Genomic DNA, 6617 nt, shown 5'->3' on the forward strand with positions numbered 1-6617 from the left:
CCCTTAACTAATCTATAGATTCAACATATCACAATCAAATCCCAGCAAGAATTTTTTAAGTGACACGCTTATTCCAAAACCCATGTGAAAACTCAAAGGAACTGGAATACACAAAACAACGCTGGGGGAAAATTCACTGCAAGCCCTGGCCAGTAGGGCTCTGTTGCTTGGAATGCCATCCATAGCTGAAGGGTCAGGGCACGTGCCTGGGTTGCAGCTTTGATCCCAGATCCCAGCTCATGTGGGAGGCAAGCAGTCACTGTTTCTCTCTCTCTCCCTTCCTCTCTCTCCAGGAGCAATGAAGGAAAGTGTCCTCCGGCGAGGACAAAAAAATTAAAATAAAAAAAAAATCATTGCAAGACTCACAATACTTGATTTCAAGACTTACTGTAAATCTGTAGGAATCACAACAGTGTGGTATAGGGCTCAGAAGGACAGGGTGAAAAGCCCAGAAACAGACCCACAGGGGATGAGAAGAACCTCACATAAAATGGACCCAAGTAAAGCCTAAGTTAAATTCACTGAAATTTCAAAATACCATTAATTATCGCTTCTTGGCCTTTTGACCAAGATCAAGTGTAGTATCTGTTCTTATCAGTTTAAAATACCATTGATTATACCATCGAAACATATGCCGAGTATTGGGGTAGACCTAACAAAATAATATTCAAGTACTGCACAATTTAAAAATATTGTAACGACTCAGGCTGGTGTGGCTCAATGGACTGAGCTCAGGCCTGCAAACCAAAGCATCGCCAGTTCGATTCCCAGTCAGGGCACATGCCTGGGTTGCAGGCCAGGTCCCCAGTAGGGGGCTCACAAGAGGCAACCACACACTGATGCTTCTCTCCTTCTTTTTCTCCTTCCTTTCCCCTCTCTCTAAAAATAAATAAATAAAATCTTTAAAAAGTAAAAATCTTGTAAAGATATTAAAGATGATCTAAGTAATGGGGGAGGTATATCATGCTCACAGTTCTGAACAGTAATGATTATTAAGACATAATTTCTCTTCAATTTGCTATGTAAATTTAAGAAAATATGCCAATTTATCACACTTATTCACATAAAAAGCTGATTCTTGAATTCATAGAAAAATGCAAAAGATCTACAATAGCCTACGCACATGTGCAAAGGAAGGATTAAGTTGTGGGGATTTCATTATCTTACTCAAAACTCACGGTAACACTGTAGCAATATCAAGACTGCATAAAAATAGTCCCTAGATCAACGGAACATAACAGAAAGTTCAGAAGTTCATTCGCATATATATGGGCAACTGATTCTTCCATTGTGTTTTCAAGATAATTCAATGTATTAAGGAAAATATGCCCAGTAAATGGTACTGGACCAACTGATGATTTATATGCTGAAAAGTAATAAAACTTGACCTTTACCCTACCACACATGAAAATTAACTTTAAATGTAGTATAGATTTAACATAAAAGCTATAATTATAAAACTCCTAAAAGAAAACAGGAGAAGACCAAGTTTCTTAGACAGGAAACAAAAACAGAGACCAAAAAGACAAAGTAATTTTGCTCTTTTAAAGTCACCATAAGAACATAAAATGACAAGACACAGACTAGGAGAAAAATTTTTGATATAAATATCTGTATACAAGTTATAGCTCAGAAAAATTTATAAATACCTAAATAAACTTTGAAAAATAAAAGAAGAAGAAGAATATATTGCTGAGTTATTAAAACAAGTCAAAATGCACAGCAGCCACAAGTTCTTAATAGGTAAGGAAATGAATGAAGTCAACACTTTCCAATACTGTTGTATTGTCTGCAAGGGAACTTTAAAAACTGACTTCAGATTTTTATATAGATTAAGATGGAACCATTTATATTATAGAAGCAGATTTGATAACTTTTAAATCAGCATTATTTTTAAATTGAGAAAAAAAACATTTAATTATCCTAAAAAGTCAAGAAAGGAAAGGAAGAGAAACTTCCACTATTCAGATGTCAAAAATTACAAAATAAGTACAAAATTATGAGACTTAATCTTTCAAAAATCAGTGTTAATATACTCATAAGAAGATTCATCAAAACCTAAGGGTGGAAATAGAAGGATGGGACGAGTTTCACCATGAAAATTATCACCAGAAGGCAGCCATAGTATTAACGAAGACAAAATAGACAGCAGTGCAAAAAGCATTGCTAAAGCTAAAGATGATCACTCCGTGGTGAAAAAAACCAATCGTATTCCCTGGGGAGATATGAATTCTAAATTTTACATCTGGATGAACCTAGTAACACAGCAAAATACATAAAAACTTAGTGAGAGAGAAATAGAATTTATGTCCTTACCAAGTTGGTCAGGGCTCGATGTTCTAAAAATAAGTTTTGTTTTCTCCTGAAAAATGCCAACTACATTCTAGTGAAATCCGATACTCTGATTTAAGGATTTTCCCCGCTCACACAATGAATAAAGCATTTGGTGTCCACTTGGCCCCAATAACCAGGCACCCCCCCCCACCCTTCACAAACGCTGGCCAGATGGAGAGCACGCAGCGTGGGCGTGTTCCCCTCCATTCATTCCCTCTGCTCTTACCCCAGCACATTCCGGGGCTCCGCCCTCGCACACGGACGGTGCAGAACAGCGGCAGCAAATGACTGACGTTGAGGCACTGACGCCCCAGGATGAAGAATGGAAGTTGACGTGTTTATTTTGGAGTCAGCGATGAGCATAGCGAAAAAGATTTACCAGGTCAATAAAGTAATTTTTCTTCCCTGCACCCCCGTTTTGTAACAGGATGATCCCCCTATAAAACACGTGGTCTGCCTGAATCCGTCTGGCGTGTCAACCAGAAGACAAAGAAACTCGCCAGTTTGGGTGGGATCTTTAAGTGGCGTCTCTGCTAGTGGTGACATAAATCTGGAAATATTTGAAATCTTTACTTGTTCTCAATTTTTTATGGTTACAGTTTTTTTAGTTACTACAAATACATTCAACGTGATTACCAAAATTCAGCTCTGGCAGCAATAGTCTGTATGTAGTTTTATGCCCTTTAGATAGCGAACATTGCTGAAAAATTGAAAAATTTTAGAAAATTCAATATTCTAAAGGACGCAATGTCAGTGGTTTTTTTTTCTGCATTGCTTTTGGTAAACCAAGTAATTCATGGAAAATAAGTACTCACCCCGTAATGTACATAATTTTGATGATGATATTTTTATATTATGTACATACTAAACATATATTAGTTTCTGTAAACTGCCAGAGGCTTATAGAAGTATAAAAACAGCATTTAACATGAAAGTTCATGTTTAATGATTTAAACATTCCTCTGCTAATCGGCTTGATTTTGATGTGGTGAAAACAGAACTTCATATGTTTATAATGACAATATTTTCTTTCACGTGTGTGTATGAACTTGTATTATTGAGACCTTCCACTTCTTTCCCTAGAAAACATTTAGAAAAATAGCAATCCTAGCTTTCAGTCCTTGGGCAGAAACACGACTAAATTATCTCCAAATAACCTATGTTATATTGAAAGACACTGAGAATGCTGGTTTTTGCTCCCTCGATACACTAAGATTTAAAACCCTCAGAGTTATGAATTAATGCCAAGCAAGGCTCCTTAAACCCCTCACCTCTTCTCTGAGACGCCCGCGAGGAAGAGATCCCCAGCCGTGGCTGTGAATCAGAGAGTCAAGGGAATTTTAACCAAATTCTGTTATCTCTGGAAAACAGAGCCCAAATCAGTACCTGCCTCTTCAGCTTCAGTCAAACACTCTCGCTAACGCTAGCACTCAGTTCAGAGCTGGGACAGAAACACGGGTCAAACTTGCTCAGTGGGCAGGTTGGAGTCACCCAAACGTCGCAGGAAGGGCAGCTTTCAGAACCTGGGAGGCTCGCGTCCCAGGGCCCCCTCCCCTTTCTCATCTGGGCTTCTGGTGTGTGCCAGCCTCTGATCTCCTGCCAGAGATTAGCTTCGTGCACACCATCCAGGACATGCCACCGGGTCCCCGGGTTCATGCCTGAATTACAGAAGGAGTGTGTGAAGCCGGCAGAACCACAAAGCGTGACATGCAAGTGCAAGACTTTCTCTCGTCTAAGGGGGAAACACACAGGCGATTTCATCAGAACTAACGGACAATGGCCTCAAAAGTGGCACTGGGACCCTGGAGCCTGGCCAGATGAGTGGAAGGAAAGCACGCGGTTTTACTGGGTGAATGATGAAGACCCCTGAGTCTGCAAGGGGTGCAGATGAGGACAGGAGCCTTGAAGGCTTTCGACTTGTCAACGGGACCCTGAGGACGAGATGGCCTCACACAGCCCAACACCTGCAATTCTGTGCACGTGCAAATGATTGCTCACGACAGAAGACAGAATGAAAATATTACACAGTCAAGTAAGGATTTCTTTAAAAACGCTCTCCCGGGCTCTCTCTTAAGTATTTACCAGAAGACATTCTCAAATGCAGCGTGGGAGTGAACCAAGAAAAGGGGAAGGCACAGATTAGCACAACTTCTCATCCAGCGCCCCCACCTTGGTTTCCAAAGCTACGTATTCAAGGTACTGGAAACGGGCTTGGTGCAGGCCCAGTGCCGGGGAGCTCCTGCAGGAGCGGAGCCAGGCGGGGACCCGAAGGCAAGCTCTACAGAGGCCGGGCCAGTGCCGGGCAGGAAGGCCTCAGACCCTGCACAATCACAGCTGACAGGCGTGTCGAACCTGTGTGAGGTCACACGCTACAAGGTGTAAATGGCACATACGATAAGGTACTTGAGTGAGATGCGTGTGCATTTGGGAAAAAAAATGCCCTAAACATAGAAAGCAATCGTTTACCACACGAAGCAGAAAATTGCAAATGTCAGGAAACAGCTACAGCGCGTTCCTGGAAGCCCAGTACTTCCGTACACATGCAAACACTGAGCACGGAGTTCACCACAAATGGTAATACCACAGCTAAGCCTTTATTCCAAAGAGAAGCTTTAGGTAATATCTAAACACAGCAGGGAAAGCCTGTCCTTTAGGAAAATTGATGTGAATACAAACTTATAGAGTGGTTTGAGTTACAGACTGATTTACTCATCGATTTTTATAAAAAGTAAAATTCATTTAAAATAAGCAAAAAGAGTCTTTCCCACATCAGCCACTGACAGCGGCGTCTATTTCCCTCACTCGGGCACTTACCGTTAGACTTTACATAACACGCTTGCATTGCATGTTTCGATTTATCAGAATTTGAGATGATACATTGATTCTCATATGTGAAATATAAGGAATTCTATACACTTATGGTTTTATACACTCATTCTACCTTCTGATTCTTCGGCTCCTCTCAATTTTTACCAGTCACATTACTACTTATTCATATATTCAAAAATATTTATTGAGACAGCATCAGACCACAAGCAACCACCCCCACAAGCGACACACTCAAGGGGCGAATTCGGCGGCCTCCCGAGCCCCTCTGAAGTCCTGCTCTGTGGGGGGTGGGGGGTCCCTGCACAGCAGGTCACCCACAGTGGTCAGAGGTTGGTGGTCAGTGGTCACAGCCAGTCCTCACAGCTGACTGGCCTGGGTAAATCCCTCCCACTGACCTGCCAACAGCAACCAAGGCTCAACTACAAGAGGAGGGAGTACTCAGTCCACACGAAGGGCACACCTTGAGTACCCAGCATGGGTGATAGGGGAGGCTGTGCCACTGGACCCTACAGGACACCTACTACATTAGGTCACACTACCAAGACAGGGAGTCAAAGCAGCTCTACCTAATAATACACAGAAACACACACAGGGAGGCTGCCAAAACGAGGAGACAGAGAAACACGGCCCAAATGAAAGATCAAAACTCCAGAGAAAGAAGTGTGTGTGTGTGTGTGTGTGTGTGCGTGCGCACAAGACAGCAATTCTACAAGTGGGTCACCCCGAGGGAGAGTGAGAGGAGCCAGTCTTGCTACTGCCCTTTTGGTTCCCGAAGCAATGGGCTCCAGTTAATGGGAAAGCACCATTTCGTATTGGCAATTGGCTCACAGAACATAGGACAGCAACCCAAACCACCACGGTTTTATCCTCAGGCTAGTTTCTTACCCGAGCCTGTAACAGACCATTCCACCCGCCTACTCCTCAGTCATGAGATACACGGGAAGATAAGGCGACCCTGTGGTCCTGGACCAATTATGACATCTCTCGATATGCTTCTTTGTCTGAGACTACGCTGTATATAATACCCATGACAGTAGATCAGGCCCTGTAAACCCTGAAAAGCTGAGCTCACAGAGGCATGGTGGGCAGGCAAGAAAAATCCATATTCTTATAAGGGTGAATCGCTGCCCCCTCGATGATGGAAGATCACACAGTCAGCCCACCGCTAAGTGGCTGGGTTAAGCCCTCGAAAGACAGTGTTGTAAACAAGGAGCAGAGTGGTCTCTCTTACTGATGCTCTGGCAGCTCCTAGGCGAACTTTGGTAGAAGGAGTCCCTACGATTGGCCATCACGGGCACTGACGTCGAGGGGAGGGCACCGCACCAGCACTGGCGTAGCCAAGTACGAGGCTGACTGATCCCGTAGAACGAGTTGTCTATCTCTCCCCTTGTTGACAACTTCGCGGGAGTGGAGGCTTTCTGTTGGACATTAACCGCAGGCACAAAAATCTGCAT

At 42.9% G+C, this 6617-nt stretch overlaps 1 pseudogene; it reads left to right on the forward strand.

Annotated features, from left to right (window-relative positions):
* The first annotated feature begins 546 nt into the window (after positions 1-546).
* Positions 547-703, forward strand: LOC112320392 (U2 spliceosomal RNA; annotated as a pseudogene).
* The last annotated feature ends 5914 nt before the right edge of the window (positions 704-6617 follow it).

Source organism: Desmodus rotundus, chromosome 10 (genome assembly GCF_022682495.2).
Source record: "Desmodus rotundus isolate HL8 chromosome 10, HLdesRot8A.1, whole genome shotgun sequence".
Taxonomy (NCBI): Eukaryota; Metazoa; Chordata; class Mammalia; order Chiroptera; family Phyllostomidae; genus Desmodus; species Desmodus rotundus.